Source organism: Benincasa hispida, chromosome 11 (assembly GCF_009727055.1).
Source record: "Benincasa hispida cultivar B227 chromosome 11, ASM972705v1, whole genome shotgun sequence".
Taxonomy (NCBI): Eukaryota; Viridiplantae; Streptophyta; class Magnoliopsida; order Cucurbitales; family Cucurbitaceae; genus Benincasa; species Benincasa hispida.
In genome coordinates, this window is record NC_052359.1 from 28245346 (window position 1) to 28259947 (window position 14602).

A 14602-nucleotide genomic window follows, 5' to 3' on the forward strand; every position below is an offset into this window, starting at 1 on the left:
ATAAATTAATAACTTCACAAACCATAGAAAACGAGTTTGTACCTTTATTCATTCTTCTGTTGGGCAGTAGAAACAACCGTAATTGACAAGACAAAATGACAAGAGAATAAGGAGTCAAACACACATAAGGGGTAGATAATGTATATTTCAGAAAAATCATCCACAAAAATATTATTGTAAAAAATGTCCTCTAGAATAGTCAATAATCTTAAGTCAATAGATTTTTGCATGAACTAACTACGGTCATCCATTCACGTTCTGTTTTCTAATTTGTTTCCATTCATTGCAATTTCACAAAGTTGTTAGGATAACAAGAGTTTCTTAAAAGAAATAAACGATAATTGAAAACAAAAAGATCTATTTGAACAAGAGACTGAAAGAGAAAAATAAACAAAACATGCAAGAAAAAACATCAAAATAAAATATTCATAAGAATTAGAATTGTTGAGTACTGTAACATGCAAAAGTTCAGTAATATCTCCTGCTGAAGCAACATGAGGAAGCTTTTCCAAAATTTCAGCAAAAATATATGCAGTAATTCCATGGTTTTTTTTATGAGATTGGTCAACAATGTTTACAGCGCAAAAGCAATATGCAAAAGTATATAAATGATCTCAAAGTAGGCAGAACCTTAAGGAAACAAATTGTGGCTCAAAATTTAAGAAATTAAAGGATAGAAATATAGAATGATGAAAAGTGTGATTTACATGACTCAGTATTCAAAAAATGAATTTAATTGACCGAGTTACATGATGTGCCATGTATAGATTAGTTTGACTTTCAAGTGGGAGAAACAATCCAGGGTCTAAAGCATTCATCACACAGTATTTGGATAGTCAAGTCTTGGCATATTTCTTGAGCTCCTATATATGGGTCAGCAGGTCAAGTTAAAATCTAACTACGTATAAGTGACTCAACATGCTAGTCCTACCAGTGTATCTATGGAAACTACTAGGAACCTTCGCATATGGCAAAGAAACAAAATTCTACCATTCTAAGTTTCTAACAGAAACCATCAAACACAAATACACAAGATAATCTACTGAACAACGAAAATATAGATCAAATAGGTCAATGTGATTTCCTGGTACATACTAAACTACAAGTTGGAAGAGTTCAACATAGAAGTCATTACAGTGGTCCATATCTTCTGATTAGGGTGAACTTCAATCTTCCTCATTCTCAATCTTAAAATTTTACTTAAAGACCGATAATAGTACCCAATAAATAGACCACCAGTACTTGATAAGACAAAGATAAAATAAACCAAAGTGACGGTAGATTATGACAAAGCATGCACTTGAGATCAACTAGAAAACAATGTAAGAACACTCCTACTTCCGCCATAATACATCTGCTATTCAAGAGAAATTTACAAGAACTGGCTCAGGAAAAACACCTTACTGCAGACATATCGTCAATCTACTACCGTCCAAATGGAAGCAGCCGTAAGTCCGGCATTTGATTTATCGTTGCCAGTAACTTGTTACACGAAAAACCATGAGATCGATGATATCAAAATTTGAGATGCTCAGGTTTTACTAAAAAAAAGCATGCTTCAGAATAAGAAATGAAACTGCTAACAATTTCAAAGGAGTGACCAAGGACGGACGACAATCACCTGATTCGCACGGCCAAACTTTGACGACGGTAAGAGAGAGCCTTTCGGACGGAGGGTTTTGCACGAGCTTGGACGAGGGTTTGGGGAGGCGCGACGCGTTCGAACGTGAGGGGGGAAGGGGAGGAAGAAAGTTGTTCTTGTTTTTTTTTTTTTAAAAGCGGATCTTTAATGTTGGTTTTAAATCGACATTAAAGGTATAACTACAATGTCGGTTTAAAACCGACATTAAACCTCAGCTTTTTTTATATAAAAAAAAAATCGACATTATACATCCGATTTCACTTTTTCCAACCGACATTAAAGTCTAAAATTCTTATAGTGTCATAATCATTATTTATTTGCAACGATATTATAGTGAGTCGGAATAAGTGTTACCAAGGGGCAATCAAATACTCTTTCACTAATTAAAGCAAGATAATCTTGACTAATAACTATCTTCAAAATAACTCATATTCTGATAGTCATTTAGCTACCATTTTTTGTCAGAACTTACTAACACTTTAGTAATTCTGTAAGTGTAACTCTCCATTTTCAGACCACAAAGGTCGGCCCCAACGATGCTACCAAATTTGGAAAGTTAAGGTTGGAAAATGACCTAAGAAATCCTATCCATTTCTGGAGTTTGAGTTGTTCTGAATCCTATGTTACAACACTCCAAGAGGATAGCCAATGTTAAACGACTAGCAAGGCCAACTTAAAGACAGCAGGCGCAACATAGGAATCTCACGGTCCAAACAAACGGAAGAGACCGCAGGACATGTTGACACATATCCTTCACCCATTTACTATGAACTACTTCCCCCATTCATCTTGATGTTGACCCATACAAACACTTTCCGAATAGAGATCACTCCTAGGGTGACATGAAGCGTCATATGAATCTCACGGTGTGAACTTTCTAGGGATGTGAGTGTTGAAATCAATATATCATATATTTGATTTTACATTGAACTACTTCCTCTCATTCACCTTGATCTTGACTCATGCAAACACTTTCTGAATGAAGGTCACTCTTAGTGTGACACATAGCGTCGCATGAATCTCACGGTGTGAAACTTTTAGGACGTGAGAATGAAAATCAAAACATCACTTTTGATTTTACTGTGAATAACTTCCCTTATTCACCATAATCTCTATTTATGTAAACACTTTTCAAATGGAGGTCACTCCTAGGGTGACATGAAGCGTCACATGAATCTTGATTATGAACTCTTAGGGACGTGAGAGCTAAAAATATCATATCGTATATCTTATTAATCTCCAACTGAAGCATTCTTAAATTCCAACTGAAGCATTCTAATAACATATCATATCAACTATTAAACTCCCACTGAAGTGTTCTAATATTTTGTTTGGGTTTATACTCAGGTTTGTTCCGGCTAATTAAACAACCTAAGTCTAGGTGTTTATCCAAGTATAACGTTTATATTTAGATTTAACCTACGATGTCTAGGTGATAAACCAGTTTTAAAGCCTCACGCGGCTCACGTATTACTCATAAAATTGGTTAATAACGATCTATTATTTGGCCATAATCCTATGTAGAAGGTGTTCCGTAGACTGTGAACTTAAGTACCCCTAGCCTTAGACAGGATTATATACCGGTTGAGTTTGTAACCAAATTTCACAAGATGCCAACCTTATTTTAACTATTAAAACAAGTGGTTAACCTATGTGAGCATGCAACTTATCTTTGTTATGAATTTTAAATGTCTAACCGAATTTTTTTAACAACTTACAAAATTTTAGACATGCTGAGCATCCATATCATACATCAAAGGCATTCAACATTTAATAACATTTATATTAAAACATTTGAAACCCTATACATGCATATTATATATTATAACACTTTATAACATACTTTCAATGCATGTAACATGCTTCTAGTGGGATTTTAAATCTACATGGCATACTTTATGCATATACAAGATTTATTTAATTATAACATACTTCACATGCATAAATGATTAAACATAGACTAATATGGTTTTAGTTTTGGCATTACCAAGCAAACAAAAGCCTAATTATTACAAAAACCAGCAAAAAATGGCTCCAAAACACTTCTGGATTACTCGAACTACCTTGAACCGGACCCGAACTTCTCGAACCAGACCTCTAATGCTCAAAATTAGGTTGAATCGGGCAAAAACCATCGAGTACTATCAAGCATCAAGTATGCCATCAAGCATCAAGTTTTTCACTAAATACCATCGAGTTGCTCATCGAGTACCATCGAGTATGGCATCGTGCACCGAGTATTTCATAAAATACCATAAAGTATTAGGCAGTGCCTGAGAAATCCTATTCCTACTCCTAGACCTTCTTCACTTTTTTCTTCAATTACATCCTAATTGCAACTCTAATGCTCCAATCGAATTATAGACACTTAATCACACATTAATGCCCATCAAGCAAGAGTCAATTACAAGAATTACAACATAATTGTAGAGGAAACAATGCCAAAACTCAGAAGAAACCATATCAGTTCATCATTTCCATACACCTTATGAAAAACATCCACCAAAACTCAAATTAACGCTAATTGAGTGCTTAAATCACGCTTTGGTATCAATTGTTAGGAGCTATTAGCATGCAATGGAAGTAAATAGAATCAATAAGCACTCTAATTACATTTAATTTGAGTTCTAAAAGCATGCTTAAAAGAAAATTTAAGAAGAGGGTTTCTTAGCAACATACCTTTGATGAATTCTCCCAATTCGAAGCTGCTTTTCACGTGATTCAAACTCTAATTCAACAGTGAATTACCACGAGATCTTCTCTACTATTCTCAGCCTTGAAGGGAAAAGAGTGAGTTTTTGTCAAGAAGAAGAACACTGCAGCTAGAACTTTTCCAGTTGTAAACACTCTGATCACATCTTCAAATTGAAGACGTTTTATATTTGATTCACATGAAACCATTAAAGTTCACCAACATTGATACTTTCAATCACCTGAAATTAAATGGGCAAGGTGTGTAATTGGAGAGAAAACACCTCCTACTTCACAAAAGTGGGATGTTTCCACATTCTATTTTCAATTTTCCAATTTCCCCTGTATTTGTTTTAATTTCAATTAATTCATAATTAATTAAAATCAAAATCAAAATTTCAAATTCTAAAATTTGAAATAAAGTGAGAAATTAAATTAATTTTAATTAATTAAACATATTTAATTAATAAAATAATAGTTTAATATCAAATATTAAATTAATCACATACCTAATTTTAAACATGAATCCTATTCATGTAATTAATATTTAATCAACATTTAAATATTATAAACTCTCCAATTTCATTTAATTTTGATAAATTAAACATTGATTAATTATATCAAATATATTGTATAAACCCTAATTTGAATTTGAACTTATTCAAATTTAAACCCTAATTTTAATTTAAAAATCAATTTGAACACTTCAAAGTGATATCATTTCAAATTCACTCAATTTATTAATTCAAGGTGTTCATGTTTTACGAGCTAGTAGAGGGACTTATAGACCTACAGATCACGAGCTCCAAGGATTTAAGATTAATTGGTTAAAACTCTTTAGACAAAATTAATCAATATTCGTTAACTGTCAAGTCACATCACTATAGCTCGATAGTTGCACTCTCCTCACTGTAGTTGCATTTGTGTCCACTTGATTTAACCATAATCAATAAGTCGACCCTTCACAGGTTGTTCGTTATACCGACTGGGTCAATATGTTGTTTTACCCCTGATATTACATCTTGTTTCTTAAGTTTTACTGATCCTCTAATGAATAATTGGTTTGTGATCCAATCACTAAACCCGATCACTCTCGGGCCAATGAAAGGGTGGGGCCCTTTGTTTAAGATCTGGATTCATTACTTAGAGAACAACCTTTCTCCTATCCCTAAATCGGGTAGGCGTGAATTCCTTCTTGCACCCTATGTCTCCAGCTATCTACCCGGTCTTCCCCCTGAAATGGGAGGCTTATTGAGCCGGCACTGTTAAACCAACCCTCAACTATACAAATCTAAGGATAATCTCGAATAAACAGGAGTTCATAGTTAGCTCAGGATTAAGATTGAGTTACCTAGGTCATCTAAACGAAAATAGTCAGTCTTAAACAGTAAATAACGTTATAAAGTAAGAGTGACTTATTTATTGGTTCGATCTTACGCAAACTCATTGCATAGGATGCTTCACTCTTTATGTCAATATATGAACGAATCAAGACCACTTCGTTTGTAGCATCTTACAAAAAATTGTAACAACTATAGAGTGGGTTGCATCTAATAGTATTACAAGAATAAGGCATTCAACATTATTTGTATACTATATATCATTTTGACTATTTACTTGAACCTGATCCACTTTTATGTTTTCACATAAAGTTCAAGTATTCATATAATAGTCATGGATCTTAGTTTATAGGATTTAGACTTTATAAGTGTAATTTATAGATTCAATAACCACTTTATTGAAGTAATATTGAATAACATCTTTATTGATAATAAAATATGTTTAATTTTACAAACTGCAAGTTTTAGGACATACAACACAACACAACCACGATCACGAATAAAGAACCAAAGATCCAACACTTTGGACATTACAAAGAGGTAATCCTCTGTATTCTTTGTTGGGGATGAGAATTACAGGAGGAGTGAGCTCTGTGTATTTTAGGAAGAGGGCGATAAGTTTGGGAGAGAAAAAATCTTGTAGGGAGAGAGTTCTTCTAGGAATAATCTCTCTGACACTTGAGAGACCTCTATTATAAAGGAAATCGGATTCAAGAATTTCATGTGCAGTGGAAACAAGATTATTCGAAATCACAATCATGAATGAACATAACATTTACGGTCGACTTCAAACAAGCGATTATCAATCACTACAGAAGTTATAGCATGAATAACTACAATGAACAAAGAGCAAACTCTATGCACATTTGAAGATGCGTCTCCACTCTCCGTTGCGCACGACCGCTCGAACAACAACAACCTCGAATGCTTGATCTACACGACCGCAACACAGCATGAACTCTTTGCACTCATCCTCAACAATCGCCTCGGCCATGAACTCCTCAACAACAGTACGAATGGCCTCCACAGAACCTCGACAGTGTCGAGTTAAGTAGGACACCACTAACAAGGCTACCTTGGTATTCTCGGTGTGAGAATCCAGAGGGTGGGCTTTATTCAGGCTTGGTATGAGGCAGACGAAGAAGGAAACACCGATTGTGTACACGGCTGGGCAAGTGGGAGATGGTAGAGACCTATCATATAGGTCGATACCCAATTGTTTAGATATAGCTATGCGATCGTCTAGCAAAAGTTATGCGATCGTTTAGCTCATCGTTTAGCTCGATCTATCACCTATAGACACTACACAATCATTTACTTTGTGCAAGTGATTGTCTAGCAAAACTATGCGATCGTTTATAAAATACTGTATGTTCGTTTAGCTCACCATTGCACGATCGTTTAGCTCACCTAGCCGTCGATTAGTAGATCTGTATTTACTTGACGACTAAGTGAGTTTCTTTTGCGCAAGAGAGAAAAATAAAAAAAAACTTTTTATGAAAACTTTTTAACAGTTTGTAAATCATTGTTCTCCCGGAGTCTCGTTGTTTTGTAAAGATACACATTGTTCAATGAATAAAATAAGTGTTATTTAATTCTGGCATTTACTCATATCCAATAAACAAAGCTCCTTGGTTATCTTATGTGAACTTGAGCATGTATATGTGATATACAAGTGAATCATGCCTTAAGTGATAACCTAAATCGATCTATATTATAAGGATTAAGGTGGTATACTTGATCCTGGTGACACTACGGATACTACCCGCTTTGTAGAAGTTTACAAATGTTGTAAACTACTACAGATGATAGATCCTGACCATTCATGTGGAGACGTGGAGCGGAGGTGTCCTATACAAAGAGTTTGTATAAGACTTGGACCACGAGATGACTAGACTCTGTATATAACACCGTTGATACTAGAGACTTGCATCTCTCTTAAACGACCATAGATGACACAACCTCAATCCTGAATGTTTTGGGAACTCTTGCCTTTGAGGGCGGTCCTTTGATTAGTATGAGTGAGAGTGGCCAGATTGCCAACTCAACATGCCTACCTTTTTGGGGACTTGTTTGATCTGGGAGCTAGGAACTCAATCTATAAGATGGAATTCACACTTTTCCCGAAGCAGAAGACTCGGTCATAGTAGGACTATGACTTATGTTCATTAGAGGGATCAGTGGTACTTAAGGAGACAGATGTAACTAAAGGGGCATAACAGTTATTGGCCCAACTGTACTTACGAGCGATCTGTGAAGGGTTGTTGATGCTCGTATTTATGAAGTAGAAATATGGATGATATGCATTGATGGAATTGCGTTGTGCACTCAATTTTCCCCAGCGAAATTCAAGTGTAAATTCCTCTGAGTTTCGTAGTAAGTCTAAGATCGAACACAGGGACTTGTGAAAATGGATTGCGTTGGTAATTTTGATGAAAACTTTTTGGTAACGGGGAAAATAAATAAAGTGTTTGGTTTGTTGATTGCGTTGATTAGAAATAAATAACAAATGCGACGGAGTTTGAAAAGAGTTGATAAACGGGAAATGCGATGAATATGCGGTGAACAGGTTGAGAAAGGTTTTGGCTAACACTCCCTAGAATGCGTTCATGCTTGCGATCATGCAACATGCATACAACAGTAAACCACCTGTCGGTGCGAATACCACGGCTTCAAGTCTAGAACGCAGGCGATATACATGCGATAAGTCTACAGGGTTTACACATAGACCTCTATTCTTATTTATGTGATGATAAAATGACATCCACACAAATATGCGACCACATAATATCATACCTATTCCTAGGGTGCATGTGATGCAGTGTTGACAAACAGAGCCTATCTCTAAGTCCCTATCTCTTGCTTATGCAGGCCTAATCTTTCTCTTTCGAGTCCAGATTCTAACCTACCTCTCTGGAGACATTAGGTTCTTTCTTTAGACTCTCTCTCGAGTAACTCTAAAGGGTATTTTGCACAGCATAAAACAAGACAATCGCAAGCAATGAGTTTCCTAGATCATGTTAGCTTAGTTCTTCTCAACCCATTCAACTAGTTTAGCTCTGTCTCTTATACACATCTAGATGTGTATAAGAGACAGCCATTCAACTAGTTTAGCTACTCATGCGTATTAAGAGAGTGAGCAGATGTAGAAATAGAACTTCCATTGAATAGATATGAAGATGAAGTACAAATAAAAATTCAAGTATAATAAAGAGCCTGGTAGCAATTTCTTGTTGCCAGGCGTGTACACTGTTCTACTCGTGCTCTAAAGATAATCTCGCTCTCGCGAGAGTCGGCCTGTAACGATAATTTATATCTTTAAGCATGTGGAAAAATATGAATGTGAATGAATGAACAAGTCCATGTCCCCAACAATGGTGCCATAAACTTGTAACGATAATTTATATCTTTAAGCATGTCGACAAATATGAATGTGAATAAATGAACAAGTCCATGTCCCCGGCAACGGCGCCATAAACTTGTAAACGCTAAAAATGTATTGTATATAAAGATGGATGTGGAGTGTGGATGCTGTGTTATGCACTACTATTTCTAAATATATGTGTTGTCAACTATATGCTTGTAGTATGCTATGAAATAATGCGTTGTCACAAGTTTCCTTGTGCTAAAACCAAGTATAATTCCAATGCAAGTTTCTCAGAGTAATTCGAGGTCAAACACAGGGATTATTTTCGTTAATGTGTTACTTTCGTGATATATGCGACCGGTTTTACAATTAATAAAAGATTTGGTGTGTACATGAATTTAAATTGTGATAAACATAAATTGCATTGATAAAATAAAAGTGCGATAAAAGTAAAGTCCTAAACTATTATGATACAAGATACAAGATTCATGATACATGATACTGAGTTCGAGACTGACTGTGAAGTTATACAAAGGATCGTGGTATGCGATGGCGAGTCTTTATGTATGAATCAGAATTAGAAAGAATAATTAGTAAAAACATCACAAGTTTGTTAACTGTGTTAAAGATTTAACTAAGGTTCCGTTTTCCCTTGGCATACACCTCTCGGTGATCGACCACGTTCTCATATCTCTATGGTGAAACAAGGATGAACGCAAGGGTGCTTCTATCTCTGGAAGTACTTCTTGCTTTAGTTAACGCATTCTTCCAACCCTCTCTCGATAGGCGGAATGGCATCTTCACTTTTGCTCTCACAGGTGAAGATGTCGTCTAGTATGCTTTAGCTAAACAAAATTATTTCCTTAACACAGATTAATTTACTTGCTTAATTCTTATTATTTACCCAGGGAATTAAGAAAACATCAGGGAGAAAGTGAATAATGGATGAACGGAAATAGATAGAGAGATGATAATGGAAATGATCATAACAATTAATACTAAGATTAAGCGTCTAATACACGATGTGAATGATTGAGTAAAGAAGATGAGTACAAGTGATGAAAACGAGATAGAAAAAATACAGAGGAGTGTCAACGTCTTGACAAAAATCTGGACAGAGGTTTTGCTTGCCGGTGTGTGGAATGGATGAAGAGAAGAGCTTCCCTCTCAGGCTTGCTCGTCTGGTAGAAGTGACCTTCGTATAGAACTTCAACGACGAGGATTGAAAGGATTCTTTCCGGAGACTCACCTCTCGACCTTGTCTCTTGCTTCTTCCTAGATCTACTCTGATTAATTGCTTAACCAGTCTCTCTCTCAGATCAGTATTCAAGTCTCCCTTATCGAGTATATACAAGTATCAATTCTCTCGTATTCAGTATATCTCTTCAATGGAATTGCAGAATCTATTTATAGGCGAAGCTTTGACTCGCATTGTGGTCCCCACTTTATTGTTAAGGCAGTTCCTGAAATGGTGGAGTGAATATTCCTTCTGTTACGCAATCAATCTCGTCAGTAATGCACAACGGTCAGCTGTACATGCGTTAGAATCCTCCGCATTGCGTTGCTCTTTACATCTTTGATCGTTTGCCCGCATGCGGTGTTGTTTTTTATTACCGCATGCGGTCGAAGTTGCATTGATCGTAAAGCTATTGATCGATTGTCGCATGTGCCATCATTGCGTTGATCGTCTCTTCATTATTGAGTGACGGGTGCAATGCAACGTAGATGCATTGTTCCGTTTATCTTTGAGCCATGAATGCATGCGGTGACTTGATTTCCTGCAAAACAGAACTGAAACATTCTTTTCTACCATCGCAATGGTGTCAGTGGGTGTATTGACGACAATTTATAATTCTCGCATTTCTTAGCCAATTTCCATACTATCGACGCAACTTTTCTTTCTTTTGGCCACAATATCTAAATAAAACAGTATAAATAACTTGTATTTCTACAAGTTATCACGACCTGCTCTCTGCTCTTACGCCCCAAGGTTCTCTCCCGAATTGCCCTGAGCAATCTCCGACACCACCACTCTTCTCTTGATCCGCCTTAAAATGGAAAGGAAATTATGGACAGAAATAACTGGTTAACTCGTCAACTGGTTGTAAAAACGGCGAACCCCTTTTTTGAAGAATGCACTTGGTATTTATAAAACATCCATGGTGAAAGGCGGCTTCTCTTTTTCAGTTGTACAGATGGGACAGCTTTAATTCCTGGTTGACGCGCTGAATGATTGTTACCGATAAAGCTGAATGTACTTTGTGACCGTTATTCGTTGTCAACTTAATTTGGATTCGACTGTCATCAACTTTCTGTCTCATCGCTCTTAATTGGCCTTTCACCCAAATGCGCCTATCATGTTGTGCTGACCAAGTTGCGGCGAGCCTTCTTGGGCGAATGCTTGCGAGCACGATCAATGCAAAGCCTTGCGGTGAAGTTGCGCTCGACCAATGAATTCCTATGATCGTAACCTTTGCATTGTGTTAACGCATATTCTGCACAAAAATACAAAAATCAATAGTTCTAATGTGCTGAACGCATGTGTTGACGTAAAATGTGGTCTTATACTAAGCATGATTATTCACACTTTATGCGATACTACTTCTAGATGTATGCATCGTTAACTAAATGCTTGTAGTATGCTATGGAGTAATGTGTTGTCACAAGTTTCCTTCCACTGAAACCAAGTATAATTCCAACGCAAGTTTCTCGGATTGATCTGAGGTCGAACACAGGGATTGTTGTCGTTAATGTGTTACATTTGTGATATATGCGACCAGTTTTTACAATTAATAAAGATTGTGTTTGTATAGGAAAGTAAATTGCGGTAAAGTAAATTGTGCAAATAAACTAAAGTTGCGGTAATAAAATAAAGTGCGATACAAGTAAACCTAATCTAACATGATGCAAGATACAAGATACATGATATACATGATGCTAAGTTCGAGACTGATGTGAAGTTTATACAAAGGATCGTGGTATGTGATGGCAAGGCTTAATGGATGAATCAAAGGAGAAAGAATAATTAGTACAAACATCGCAAGTTTTTTAATTGCGTTAAAGATACAACTAAGGTTTTGTTTTCCCTTGGCGTACACCTCTTGGTGATCGGCCGCGTTCCCATATCTCTATGGTGGAACAGGGATGAACATGGTGAATGCAAGGTTGCTTCCATCTCTGGAAGTACTTCTCGTTTTAGTAAACACATTCTTCCAACCCTCTCTCGATAGGCGGAATAGCATCTTCACTTCTGCTCTCACGGGTGAAGATGTCGTTTAGCATGCTTTGACTAAACTTAATTATTTCCTTAACCCAATTAATTCATTTTCTCATTTATTGCTAATTCTCCAAGGGATTAAGAAAACATTATGGAGAAAGTGAAATATGGATGAACGGAAATAGGCAAAGAGATGGAGATGAAAATGATCATAACATTTAATTATAGAATTAAGCGTCTGATACATGGTGTGAATGATAGACTAAGAAAATGAATACAATTGATGAAAAAGAGATAGAAACAAATACTAAAGAGTGTCAACGTCTTCAGACAGATCTGGACGGTGGATTTGCTTGTCGGCGTGTGGAGTGGATGAAGAGAAGAGCTTCCCTATCAGGCTTGCTCATCCGGTAGAAGTGACCTTCGTACAGAGCTTCAATGGTGGGGATCAGAAGGATTCTTTCCTGGAGACTCACCTCTCGGCCTTGTCTCTTAATTCTTCCCGATCTACTCTGATTAGTCGCTCAACTAGTCTCTCTCTCATATCAGTATATACACTTTTCTCTGTATTCAAGTATAATTTCTCAATGGAATGGTCGGAACTATTTATAGGCTAAGCTTTGACTCTCTACATTGTGGTCCCCACTGTATTGTTAAGGCAGTTCCGGAAATGGTGGAGTGAATATTCCTTCTGTTACACAATAAATCCCTTCAGAAATGCACAACGGTTAGCTGTACACGCGTCAGAATCCTCCGCAATTGCGTTGCTTTTTACATCTTCGATCATTGTCTCGCATGCAGTGTTGTTTTTTATTACCGCATGCAGTTGAGATTGCGTTAATCGCTTAGCTTTTGATCGATTTTCACATGCGCCGTCATTGCATTGATCGTCTATTCATTCCTAAATGATTGGCGCAATGTGACGTAGATGCGTTGTTTAGATTATCTTGAGCCATGAACGCATGTGGTGACTTGATTTCCTATAAAACAAGCTTGAAACATTCTTTTCTACCATCTCAATGGTGTCAATGGGTGTATTGACGAAAATTTATAATTCTCGAATTTCTTAGCTAATTTCCATACAATTGACGCAACTTTCTTTTCTTTTGGCCGCAATATCTAAATAAAACAGTATAAATAACTTGTATTTCTACAAGTTATCAGCATGTGACCGCAATATTGTAGAATTTGTGCTTAATGGATGCAATTTAACATATTTCATCAATGCAATCCAACATTGTTTAAGAACTTAGCACTATGATAACGTGCATTTCAGCCCGTTATCACACCCCCAAATTTAAACAATGCTTGTCCTCAAGCATAAGCTAAAGATTCCTTTAGCAAGTCAATCGCAAAGTTCTTTTCCTAGACTTCTCAAGGATACCTCACTCAAATCCTATATACCAGAATTTTCTTAAGTCTTATTCAAGTCTCTTCTTAAAATATCTCTGAGACCTAGGGACTGCAAGTTTAACTTTCAAAAGAACTTTACTAAATTCCAGAATATCACATGATTTATTTCAAAAAGAAAATTTTCTACCGGGGTGTCAAATGATTTTATCCTTGCACAAAAATTTTCTTCATTGCTTATTTTTTTTCTGACCTTACGCTGATCCAAGTGCCTTGCCTTCATTTTGGCTTGCCCCCACGTGTGTCATGCGGACATCCAACTACGAGCAATGCACTCTTTCTCAGACTAAACTCATATCGATTTGGCAATAGAGTTGCGGTCATTGATTTATGCGTTGATCCTGGTGACTTACTTTCGTTTTCGCTTTCCCCACGTGTGTCACGTGGACATCCAACTATAGGTAAGTGCCTTTCACAACTTAACTCTTATCAACATGAGTTTTCCATTGCGTTGACAGTGGAGTTGTTATTCTCAAAATATTTTTTTTTGTAGCAAGGTCGGAAACAAATAACCCACCTCCAAATTTAAAATGCGGCAATGTCCTCATTGCCAAAAGATTAAAATAAGTCATGTAATGGTCATAGAATGCGTTGTAAAGAGAGTTTGAAAGAAAGCTAGCAAACCCTTAACTTCTAGAAATATTTCATGAGGTGACTATTTTAAGATTAAGTTGACTCTAATATATACGAAAGAAATAGAAGCATATTTTTCATCATTGAAATCATACCTGGCAAAGAAACAGAATGCGGTAACTCACTGAATTTATCTATGTCAAATGATTGCAGTGATTAAAGAGGATGCGGTGATAAAACTTTGAAGACTCAAATGCAATGTGATAGCGCAAAATTGGAAATAAAGATAAGGAAGAGTACACCCCCAAATTTTGCGCTGTCACCCGCATTGTATTGACACATCCATCTTTGCGGCGATCTCT

At 36.4% G+C, this 14602-nt stretch overlaps 1 non-coding gene across 1 annotated transcript; it reads right to left on the bottom strand.

Moving 5' to 3' along the window:
- Positions 1-1381: 1381 nt before the first annotated feature.
- Positions 1382-1478, bottom strand: LOC120092286. The gene has a single exon (XR_005485995.1). It is a non-coding gene; the product is annotated as a small nucleolar RNA snoR113 (small nucleolar RNA).
- Between the last annotated feature and the right edge of the window lie 13124 nt (positions 1479-14602).